This window comes from Bos taurus, chromosome 4 (genome assembly GCF_002263795.3).
Source record: "Bos taurus isolate L1 Dominette 01449 registration number 42190680 breed Hereford chromosome 4, ARS-UCD2.0, whole genome shotgun sequence".
Taxonomy (NCBI): Eukaryota; Metazoa; Chordata; class Mammalia; order Artiodactyla; family Bovidae; genus Bos; species Bos taurus.
In genome coordinates this window covers 26113161-26125529 of record NC_037331.1, presented here as the reverse complement: position 1 = coordinate 26125529, position 12369 = coordinate 26113161, and the positions used below count along the sequence as shown (strand labels likewise).

The window sequence follows — 12369 nt, the reverse complement described above, 5'->3', positions numbered from 1 at the left end:
GAATCACCTTGATAATTTCCACATCAAAGAAGTTTCTGGAGTTTTTATTGGGATTGTGTTGAACTTTTGATCTATTTGGGGAGAAATGACATGTTTCTAATACTGAATCTTTTTGTGAACACGGTATCATCTCTTAATTTCTGTAGGTCTTTTTTAATTTCTCTCAGTAGTGTTTTGGATTTACCACTTACATATCTTGTAAATATTTTTGTTGAGTTTATCCCTCAATATTTAACATTTTCTGGTGCGATTATAAATGATACCACTTTGTTGTAAATTTTAATTTCCAACTGTTCTTTGCCAGCATATAGAAATATAATGAATTTTTATATATCTTACTGCCTTATCAACTCCTTAATTTTAATAGAGTTTCTTTGTGGGTAGACTCCACAGGTTTTTCTACATAATCATATGTTCTGGGAGTATCACCCACCCGCACCCCTAATTTGTATACATTTGATTTCTTTTTCATGTCTTAATGTACTGGATAGGATATCTACAACAATGTGGAATGGAAATAGGTTGGACATCCTTGTCTTGTTCTTGAACTGACAGGGAAGTACTTAGTCTTTCACAATTTAATACAAAATGTTGCTGCTGCTGCTGCTAAGTCACTTCAGTCATGTCCGACTCTGTGTAACCCCATAGACAGCAGCCAACCAGGCTCCCCCCGTCCCTGGGATTCTCCAGGCGAGAACACGAGTGGGTTGCAATTTCCTTCTCCCATGCATGAAAGTGAAAAAGTGAAAGTGAAGTTGCTCAGTCGTGTCCGACTCTTCTCGACCCCATGGACTGCAGCTCACCAGGCTCCTCCGCCCATGGGATCCTCCAGGCAAGAGTACTGGAGTGGGGTGTCATTGCCTTCTCCAATACAAAATGTTAGCAGTAGGTTTTTCCTAAATGCCCTTTATTAGTATCAAGTTCCCTTCTGGTTCTAGTTTGCTAAGAGTTTGCATTATGAATGGATGTTGAATTTGGTCAAGGGCCTTTTCTGTGTCTGTTGGTCTTTCCTTTTATAGACTCCAGGATTGATTAGTTACATTGATTTTTTAATGTTGAAGCAAGCAGCCTATGTTTCTGGAGTAAAACCAATATGGCTATGTTGTTTTAGTATATGTAGTTGAATTAAATTTATTAAAATTTTGTTAAAAATATTTGTCACATGTTCATAAGAAATATTGGTCTGTAGGGCTTTTTAAAAATTGCGTATCTTTTCTGGTTTTGGTATCAGGTTAATGATGCCCTCAGAATGAGTAGGGAAGAGTCCCCACCCCTTTATTTTCTAGAAGAGTTCATGTATATATGGCATTATTTCTTGAGTGTTTTGGAGAATTCACAAGTCAAGCTATCTGGGTCTAAAATTTTCTTTTGCAGGAAGTTTTGAAACTGTAAATTTATTTTCTTTAATAAATATAGGGCAATTCATGTTATCTTTTTCTTTCTAATGAGCCTGGGCAGATCATGTTTTTCAAGGAATTTAACCATTCCATCAAATTTATCAAAAGTATTGACATACACTTGTTCATCATCTTTCCTAATTATCCTTTTAGTATCTATATAGTCATGGCCCCACTCACTTCTGATTTGATAATTTGTGTTTTCTTTCTCTCTCTCTCCTCCTTTCCTCTGTCTCTCTGTATTATGTCCAGTGTTTTCCAAAATTCAGTTCAGTTACTCAGTCGTGTCCAACTCTTTGCGACCCCATGAATTGCAGCACGCCAGGCCTCCCTGTCCATCACCAACTCTCGGAGTTCACTCAGACTCACATCCATTGAGTCAGTGATGCCATCCAGCCATCTCATCCTCTGTCGTCCCCTTCTCCTGTTCCCAATCCCTCCCAGCATCAGAGTCTTTTCCAATGAGTCAACTCTTTGCATGAGGTGGCCAAAGTACTGGAGTTTCAGCTTTAGCATCAGTCCTTCCAAAGAAATCCCAGGGCTGATCTCCTTCAGAATGGACTGGTTGGATCTCCTTGCAGTCCAAGGGACCCCCAAGAGTCTTCTCCAACACCACAGTTCAAAAGCATCAATTCTTCGGTGCTCAGCCTTCTTCACAGTCCAACTCTCACATCCATACATAACCACTGGAAAAAACCATAGCCTTGACTAGATGAACCTTTGTTGGCAAAGTAATGTCTCTGCTTTTGAATAGGCTATCTAGGTTGGTCATAACTTTCCTTCCAAGCTGTAAGCGTCTTTTAATTTCATGGCTGCAGTCACCATCTGCAGTGATTTTGGAGCCCCCCAAAATAAAGTCTGACACAGCTTCCACTGTTTCCCCATCTATTTCCCATGAAGTGATGGGACCGGATGCCATGATCTCGTTTTTTGAATGTTGAGCTTTAAGCCAACTTTCTCACTCTCCTCTTTCATCAAGAGGCTTTTTAGTTCCTCTTCACTTTCTGCCATAAGGGTGGTGTCATCTGCATATCTGAGGTTATTGATATTTCTCCCAGCAATCTTGATTCCAGCTTGTGCTTCTTCCAGTCCAGCGTTTCTCATGATGGACTCAGCATATAAGTTAAATAAGCAGGGTGACAATATACAGCCTTGACATACTCCTTTTCCTATTTGGAACCAGTCTGTTGTTTCATGTCCAGTTCTAACTGTTGCTTCCTGACCTGCATACAGATTTCTCAAGAGGCAGGTCAGGCGGTCTGGTATCCTCATCTCTTTCAGAACTTTCCACAGTTTATTGTGATCCACACAGTCAAAGGCTTTGGCATAGTCAATAAAGCAGAAATAGATGTTTTCCTGGAACTCTCTTGCTTTTTCCATGATCCAGCAGATGTTGGCAATTTGATCTCTGGTTCCTCTGCCTTTTTTAAAACCAGCTTGGACATCAGGAAGTTCACGGTTCACGTATTGCTGATGCCTGGCTTGGAGAATTTTGAGCATTACTTTACTAGCGTGTGAGATGAGTGTAATTGTGCAGTAGTTTGAGCATTCTTTGGCATTGCTTTTCTTTGGGATTGGAATGAAAACTGACCTTTTCCAGTCCTGTGGCCACTGCTGAGTTTTCCAAATTTGCTGGCATATTGAGTGCAGCACTTTCACAGCATCATCTTCCAGGATTTGAAATAGCTCAACTGGAATTCCATCACCTCTGCTAGCTTTGTTCATAGTGATGCTTTCTAAGGCCCACTTGACTTCACATTCCAGGATGTCTGGCTCTAGGTCAGTGATCACATCATCATGATTATCTGGGTTGTGAAGATCTTTTTTGTACAGTTCTTCTGTGTATTCTTGCCATCTCTTCTTAATATCTTCTGCTTCTGTTAGGTCCATACCGTTTCTGTCCTTCATCAAGCCCATCTTTGCATGAAATGTTCCCTTGGTATCTCTAATTTTCTTGAAGAGATCTCTAGTCTTTCCCAGTCTGTTGGTTTCCTCTATTTCTTTGCACTGATCGCTGAAGAAGGCTTTCTTATCTCTTCTTGCTATTCTTTGGAACTCTGCATTCAGATGTTTATATCTTTCCTTTTCTCCTTTGCTTTTCACTTCTCTTCTTTTCACAGCTATTTGTAAGGCCTCCCCAGACAGCCATTTTGCTTTTTTGCATTTCTTTTCCATGGGGATGATCTTGATCCCTGTCTCCGGTACAATGTCACGAACCTCTGTCCATAGTTCATCAGACACTCTATCCATCAGATCTAGGCCCTTAAATCTATTTCTCACTTCCACTGTATAATCATAAGGGATTTGATTTAGGTCATACCTGAATGGTCTAGTGGTTTTCCCTACTTTCTTCAATTTAAGTCTGAATTTCCAAACTTAAATGGATATAAAAAATTTACTCTGAAATCATTTTCCTTCTTTCTCAAAGAGTTAAAAAAATTTTTTTTTGTTTCTATTCATGCCTGTTGGCAGTGAATTACCTGTTTTAGTATATATATCTGCAAAAAATAATTCATCTTTATCTCTTGAAGATTTTTCTTTTTCTGGATGTACAATTCCAGATTATGTTTGTTTTTATTCTTTTCATTGTCTTCTGGTTTACATTGTTTCTGACTAAAATTTCATGGTACTGTTATCTTTGTTTCTTAATATATAATATGTCTTTTCTCCTTTGGTTAAAATGTTTTTAAAACTTATTTATTTTCATAATAATTTGATTATCATGTGACTTAGTGTAGTTTTCTTTTTCACCAGTCTTTGACTATTGAGATGATTGGATTTTCAGGGTTTTTTTTAAAGCCTTCATCAACAACTTTTAAATTTTTATCAGATCTTTTGTTTCATCTTAATCTCCTTTCGCTTTCCTATTTCTTTGCATAGGGAAGCTAAATGAGAACACACTCCTGTTGCAGTAACTATGTACTTTTATAAGAAGGATGATTAAAAAAAATTTTTTTTTCAATTTAAAAACTGTCCTTTTTGCCTTTTTGTGCCAATTAACAGAAAAGTGAGTTGAGTAATATTATTTCTACACTTAGAGAAAATAAATCTCTCTGTATATGTACACACACATACCTTCTTCAACATGGGACATGCTACACAGTTGCTTTTATAAATGATCTTTTTGGTTTTTCTATTTTTATTATTAATTGGTTAATAGAACACTGATTCTTTATAACATTTTATGCAAATACAACATATGTAGCTTTGGGTAAATGAGTAAACAGTTATATGCTATAGTCTTATTGTGGTATTTTAAGATTTAAGAGCAGAGTGGGCAGACTAGATTGAAACTCTGGCCACTCTTTTGAGTAGTTTTACACCATTTTAGTCATATTGAAATTATTTTTCCAGAATTTTATCTTAAGGAAGTTGATAGTTTTACTGTTTGGCTCCGTCTGTATGCATCAGATTGCCACATGGTTGAATGATTGTTGATAATTAACAAAAAGGGATTTAAGCTAATAACCCTGTGCTCAGGTCCAAAAGAAGTGTAAGGACCAGAGGTCTGTTATGTGCTCTCAGATAAACTAGTTCTGTGACTGATATTGTCAGGCGTAGCACAAGGGTTACCCATTCTATCTAAATTGGTAACTGAGTTATCTCTGGGTGTTTAAAAGATCTTTTACTCCCATTAATATGTGCAGTACTTTAAAATGTCTTGGTAATCTCCTCAACATCTTATGAGATAAACAGAAAGAAATTAATATATTTATGCAAATTTAGTAACTAGGGCATTAAGAATTGAGGTACTTTTCCAAGTCTATGCAAGGCATCAGTATCAGAATAGCTTTTGGATTGCTTGGGTAAATTCATTCTGATTGTGGTATCTGATGAGTCATGTGGGTGAGTATTCAAGAGATTTTTATCCTCAGTTCTGCTATTTCTGTGGGTATCACTGTTTTGGTTATTTGAAACCAAGGATACTCATAAGTCCTTAATTTGGACACAACTGGTAAAAATGGTCAGTTTATTCTTTTAAAAAAATGCAATGGCATTAGGATAGTCATGGGAATTAAAGTATGTTAGAAGCATCTGCTCTGCAGTCAAGAAACCCTGTCGCTCATGTTAATCTCTTCCTCAAACATTCAAAACTATGCCTTGAAGGGGAGTTATTCTGAAAAGTTGGGAACGTATTATATGGCATGCATGCTCAATCACGTCCAACTCTTTGCGACCCCATGGACTATAGATCACCAGACTCCTCTGTTCATGAAATTTTCTAGGCACGAGTACTAAAGTGGGCTGCTGTTTCCTTCAGTGAATTGTATGTGTGTATATATGCATGTATGTACAATACAGACCTATGTACATATACCTTTGAGGCAGAGGAGGAGGGAGAAACTGTTTATAGGGCAGTGAGGATGGCAGTGGTTAGAGGTTGAACAAATAGTTTTTATTTATTTATTTTTTAATAGTTTGTTTTTAATGTCAGGAATTTGGAAGGAAAATGATGGCAACAGTGAAGCTGGGTTTGAAATGTCTTTTCTAATGATTGATTTTGTTATGAAAGATGTTTCTCATTCATAGGTAAAATGTTACTATCTTAAGGGATTTTATAGGAAGAAGATATTCTTCCTAATCTCATATATAGGAACTAATATTTTAAGTAGTTAATTTTAGTCATATTATAAAGTCTGCAGTGGGTGTTGGCATCAATTCAGCTCCTTAATGCCTTCATCATAGATTGAGAATCCTTATATCTTTTAACTCCATTGTCCTTCTTTTCTTTTCTTTTGTCTTGAGAATTGCTGCTTGATGGTCACAAGATTGCCTCCCAAGCTTATGATGGGTTCCCTTTCAGCAGGAACACAAATATGCTAAAAACCTACCAGCTGAATTCCCTGCACGTCTCATGGCCAGGACTGGATTATGGGACTGTGTCTAGCTGTGAGGGAGGGTGGGAAACTGACTCAGTTTCATCCTAATCCATCACCAGAGTCTGGGCACATTGCTACCCTAAGGAATAAAGTATGGGGTTAAATCTTAGGTAGCAATAAACAGTGTCTGTCACAGAGGGTGTATTTTTATCCTTCGTTACTATAACCTAAGTAGTACTCTTCCAGATAATAAAGTAGTCCATGTATTCACTAAAAGAGATTTACCTTGTACTCTAACATTCTTTATTCTTTAAATACCAACATGCCTCTGTGAAGTTTCTGTATTTGTTAACTGTGTCTCTCTTAATTTTGTAGAGGAAAACTGTTTGTGGAAGATTTGATTACAGATCCACAATAGGAAGGAAATATAACCCCCGCCTCAAAATGTGCAATTATAGATGATTAAAACTTTAACAAAAGCAAAAGATACTCCTAAATTTAAGCTGTATAGTAGTTGCACAGGAAATATTTATGTTCCCATTTGATGCTAGAATCTTTGACAGTAAGGAAATACCAAAATTTGAGTTATGTGTTACATCACTTAAATATCAAGAATTCAAGTAAACCTTTAAAAAATAAGTTTAATAAGAATATAGTAGTGCTCGCTTCGGCAGCACATATACTAAAATTGGAACAATACAGAGAAGATTAGCATGGCCCCTGCAAGGATGACACGCAAATTCGTGAAGTGTTCCATATTTTTAGATCTCAACGTAAGACCAGAAACTATAAAACTCCTAGAGGAGAACATAGGCAAAACACTCTCTGACATACATCACAGCAGGATCCTCTATGACCCACCTCCCAGAATATTGGGAATAAAAGCAAAAATAAACAAATGGGACCTAATTAACCTTAAAAGCTTCTGCACATCAAAGGAAACTATTAGCAAGGTGAAAAGACAGCCTTCAGAATGGGAGAAAATAATAGCAAATGAAGCAACTGACAAACAACTAATCTCAAAAATATACAAGCAACTCCTACAGCTCAACTCCAGAAAAATAAATGACCCAATCAAAAAATGGGCCAAAGAACTAAATAGACATTTCTCCAAAGAAGACATACAGATGGCTAACAAACACATGAAAAGATGCTCAACATCACTCATTATCAGAGAAATGCAAATCAAAACCACTATGAGGTACCATTTCACACCAGTCAGAATGGCTGCAATCCAAAAGTCTACAAATAATAAATGCTGGAGAGGGTGTGGAGAAAAGGGAACCCTCTTACACTGTTGGTGGGAATGCAAACTAGTACAGCCACTATGGAGAACAGTGTGGAGATTCCTTAAAAAACTGGAAATAGAACTGCCTTATGATCCAGCAATCCCACTGCTGGGCATACACACTGAGGAAACCAGAAGGGAAAGAGACACGTGTACCCCAATGTTCATCGCAGCACTGTTTATAATAGCCAGGACATGGAAGCAACCTAGATGTCCATCAGCAGATGAATGGATAAGAAAGCAGTGGTACATATACACAATGGAGCATTACTCAGCCATTAAAAAGAATACATTTGAATCAGTTCTAATGAGGTGGATAAAACTGGAGCCTATTATACAGAGTGAAGTAAGCCAGAAGGAAAAACACCAATACAGTATACTAACGCATATATATGGAATTTAGAAAGAGGGTAACAATAACCCTGTATATGAGACAGCAAAAGAGACACTGATGTATAGAGCAGTCTTATGGACTCTATGGGAGAGGGAGAGGGTGGGAAGATTTGGGAGAATGGCATTGAAACATGTAAAATATCATGTATGAAATGAGATGCCAGTCCAGGTTCGATGCACGATACTGGATGATAGGGGCTAGTGCACTGGGACGACCCAGAGGGATGGTATGGGGAGGGAGGAGGGAGGAGGGTTCAGGATGGGGAACATGTATACCGGTGGCGGATTCATTTTGATATTTGGCAAAACTAATACAATTATGTAAAGTTTAAAAATAAAATTAAAAAAATAAAAGTATACAGTAAATACCTACTCTGTTTCAAGAACTGTGTTAGCACAATGGAGACAAAAGGTGCAAATTAAAATTTTCCTTTAACCTCACAATGAAATGACATAAATTTCTCAATAACACAGGGAATCAAGTATTCAAAATCTAAACAGTGAGTTGAGATTTTTGTCACCAAGAGGACTCAGGAGTCTTGAAGTACAAGGGTATAAGTATAGGGCTAGGTGGTCAGTTTTAAACAAAATAAATAGTACCGATGAATACTATTCCCCAAACACTGTTTTTCCAATTTGATGATATAGGAAAAATAAAAGTGTTAGTTGCTCAAAGTAAAAGTGTTAGTTGCTCAGTCGTGTTGACATTTTTGTAACCCTATGGACTGTAGCCCGCAAGACTCCTCTGTCCATGAGATTTCCTAGGAAAGAATACTGGTGTGGGTTGCCATTCCCTTCTCCAGGGGATCTTCCTGACCCAGGGATTTATCTGGTCTCCTGAGTTGCAGGTAGATTCTTTACTGTGTGAGCCACCAGGGAAGCCATGGTGAGAATATAGAGATAGAACAAATATTTGGTGATAGTTTTCTTTCCACTTTCAAGCCAAGCACTTTGACATTCTGAAGGCACAGTTTGTTTCATAAGCAAAAGAGATAGTGCTGTTATATTGAGAAGATATTTTCACATGGTACATACAGTATTCATTCTAGGGACACAGGAATAAGAAAATAATTGAAGACATTTATTTTGAAGTGATCTGGACATTCAGTTAGGAAATAGGATTACCTGGGCCCCATGATAAAGAACATGCCAAAAGGGGTTCTGATCTCCATTTTAGAGATGTGGAAACTAATCTCGGAATCAGTAACTTGCCCAAGTTTTTGCAAACTATACCCCCATAATGGCAGTACTGGCAGCCCTAAAAGGTTGGAGTATAAAATTTCTGACTCCATTTCATGTAGCTCACAATGATGCTCAGTCTCACTCACACAGAATAACACAGGGAGCTTTAAAAAATACTAAAGACTGGCCCGCACCCTATACCCATTAATCCAGATCTCTGGTGCGTGGGACCCAGGCACTGGCATTGTATAAAAAACAAACACTTCCTCAGGTGATTGTCTTGGGTAGCCAAGGTTGAGACCAGTGATTATGCTGTAAACCTGAGAATATGATGAGCTGGGTTGTGGAATCAGGATGATCCGTAGCCGATGGGTTCTCATATCTTATTTCCTGACCTGAAAGTAAAGGCAGACAGACTCCTTGTGTTTTGTTTGGAATAGTGTTGTCTTGTAACATCATCCTTTCTAGCCATTCTTCTTTCTTTTGCTTTCAAGTGACTCATGCTGAACAGTACACTTATTTCGTGTTACAACTTGGTTCTTCACATGGTTGTCCCAATGCCCCATTTATCATTGTGGTCATGGGCACAACCCAGAAATTTAGAACAATGCAAGTCATTTAGAAATTCAAAACATGGTTTCTGGTAATGCTGCAGGAAGTATTTTAAGGTTAATTTTTATTTCCATGGTATCCTTGACTCCTTCCTGAAGTAGTTTAAAAACTGGTTATTGGCAGAGAGGAGAAATACGTGGAAGGGATTTGGGTATACACTGAGATACGTGTGATTGGTCCTGATTTAAATGTTGGAAATGAGAACTGAGTCACTGATGGCTTTTTAAATTCTGAATCTTATCTTTACTGGAATACTTATCTGAACACTACCTGGGTAAAGATTTGTTAGAGAATTCAACTCATTCTTTTGAAAGGAACTGAGATCCTAGTTTTATCACACACACACACATACACAGACAGAGGAATCTTCTTCCTTTTAGATAAAATGAAGGAAAGGAGACATGAATTCTGTTAGATATATTCTGACTCAAGACAAAGAGTCTAAATATGATGGTCATCTCAGACTCACCCTTTGTCCAAACCTTAGAAAGACAGATTGTTTTCCGTGGTCTTCGGTTCATCACTGCTGGTCCTCACACATCTTTGAGATTTCGGATGTATATGTGCTTCAAAAAAATTGTACATCACACTTTACTCCCCTGCCTAGAACAGTCTGTGAAAATGACTTATTTGAATCACAAACTTACCGTTCACCAGGCAGGGGACTTTGAACGAGTTGCTTAACTCCTCTAAGAATGAGTTCAGTCATCTCTAAAATGAAGATAACTCTATGGCTGTAGGAATTAAAGTGAGATAATGTATGTAAAGCATCTAGTACAAATTCTGGGACATGGTAATTATTCAATAAAAGTAATCTATCTTGTCTTTTCCTTCCCTTTCCCTCTATCAAAATATATTCTCAGGAAGAAACTGAGGTCAGTTGTTTATACATAAGTGAGAACTTGTCCATTTTTTCATTTTTTAGGATACTCTAAAGAAGTAGATGTCTACTGACAGTGGTGGTGGTAGTAATACAGTTATGCTTACTGTATCCTTTACTATGAAAGTTATTGATTAGCTGGCTTATCCTCTTTACAGAAACTTAATACCGAAGAAGTCATTCCATGCAGGCAGCTTTCTACTCTGCGTGCAGAAGAAGACCTACGCCAAGTCACATTCAGTGATATGCTTGTTCGGGTAGCACTGAATGGCTATCTCAGAATGACCTGTCCTCAGAGCTGTATCCCAGCTGACTCAGGATAAGAGTAATCGTGAAAGTGAGGAACTAAAGAGGGCGGGTGTGGGAAAGCAATTAGGCTGGACTTCTGTGAAAATTCTTACAAAGAAGTCACAGTAATTAGCAGAATGGAAAATATGATCTTCAGCCACTTGGAGCCCCACTGGACATACATATCTGGGCTTCCCAGGTGGCGCTAGTAATTAAGAACCTGCCTGCCAATGCAGGAGACATAAGAGATGTGGGTTCAGTCACTGGGTCGAGAAGATCCCCTGGAAGAGGGCATGGCAACTCACTCCAGGATTCTTGCTTGGAGAATCCCATGGACAGAGGAGCCTGGCGGGCTACAGTCCAGGGGGTCACAAAGAGTCAGACACAACTGAGGCCACTTAGCATGCACACAAACAGGCACACAACAGCCCAGCCCACTTCAGGCTGGAGGGTGTGAGAAACTGTGTAAGGGAGGCTTGAACTGCCTTTCAAATATTTCTCAGACACTCCTTGCTGGGATACTTGTCAGAAGTGCCCTAAGTCTGTTTTTCTAGAGACATGAAACCCTTATTCAAGGACTTGTGGAGAGAAGGCAGACATGGCTTCAGACTCTGTTCTCAATTTTTACTGGAGGGCATACCTCATTTACAAAAGGAGAGTTAGATTATGTGATCCTGTAAAACTTGGCATAGAGAAACTGAAAGCAAATATTTACCCTACAAGGACTGGTTAGCCATGTTAAGGTATTGAGACTTACCTTGTATGATTGTAAGGAAGTTTATTGAGTTATTAATGCAATGATGTTATCTCTGATTAATAAATGTTAGGAAACTGCTGTCAGATTTCTGGTAAATATTTAACAATACTTGTGAATCAGACAGCAGAAATGGAGTAAAATCCGCCCACCCCATCCCCCCTCCCTTAAAAAAAAAAACCACATTTTTCTTTTGGCTCAAATCAAAGTAAAATACTTTGTCCTATGCAATTGGCCTCTCTGTCACTGTGCATCTTTTAAGTTTCTGGGTCAGCACTGTGGGGAAATTGACACAGTTTCCAAAGGACCCTCAGATAAGTTTGCTCCATTTTGTTGATTCGTATGAAGAAACACAATACCTAATTTTTACTGAGAATATCCTAAAATGCCTTAATCCTGACTTTGACCAAGGAAAGTAAGAGGTCTTTTGGCTTCTTCATTGCTCTCTGTCTGTGGTACGTACATGTGTCTGTGTGTGCACATCTGTGGTTTCGTCTGTATGAATGTGTTCAGAAAGAATATTTGCAACAGTATTGAGATCCTGAACGCCAAGACAAAGTTTCCGTCAACAAATGACAGTGTTGTCTGGAAACTTCTTTTTGGTGTCAATTCTACCTAATACATTTCAGCTCCTTCATAGCCTGGGGGTTGTGATAGTTGATGCCATGGGAGTCCAGAATATTGGCATGTGACTTCAAAGAAGAGATCAAAGAGAGAAATTCTAGGGGAGTTCCAAGTGTGTTCTGTAGCTGTTG

The 12369-nt window shown here is 38.3% G+C and overlaps 1 non-coding gene across 1 annotated transcript; it reads left to right on the top strand.

The window, feature by feature from the left end:
* Window positions 1-6875: 6875 nt before the first annotated feature.
* LOC112446526 (U6 spliceosomal RNA) lies at window positions 6876-6980 on the top strand. The gene has a single exon (XR_003034531.1). It is a non-coding gene; the product is annotated as a U6 spliceosomal RNA (small nuclear RNA).
* The last annotated feature ends 5389 nt before the right edge of the window (window positions 6981-12369 follow it).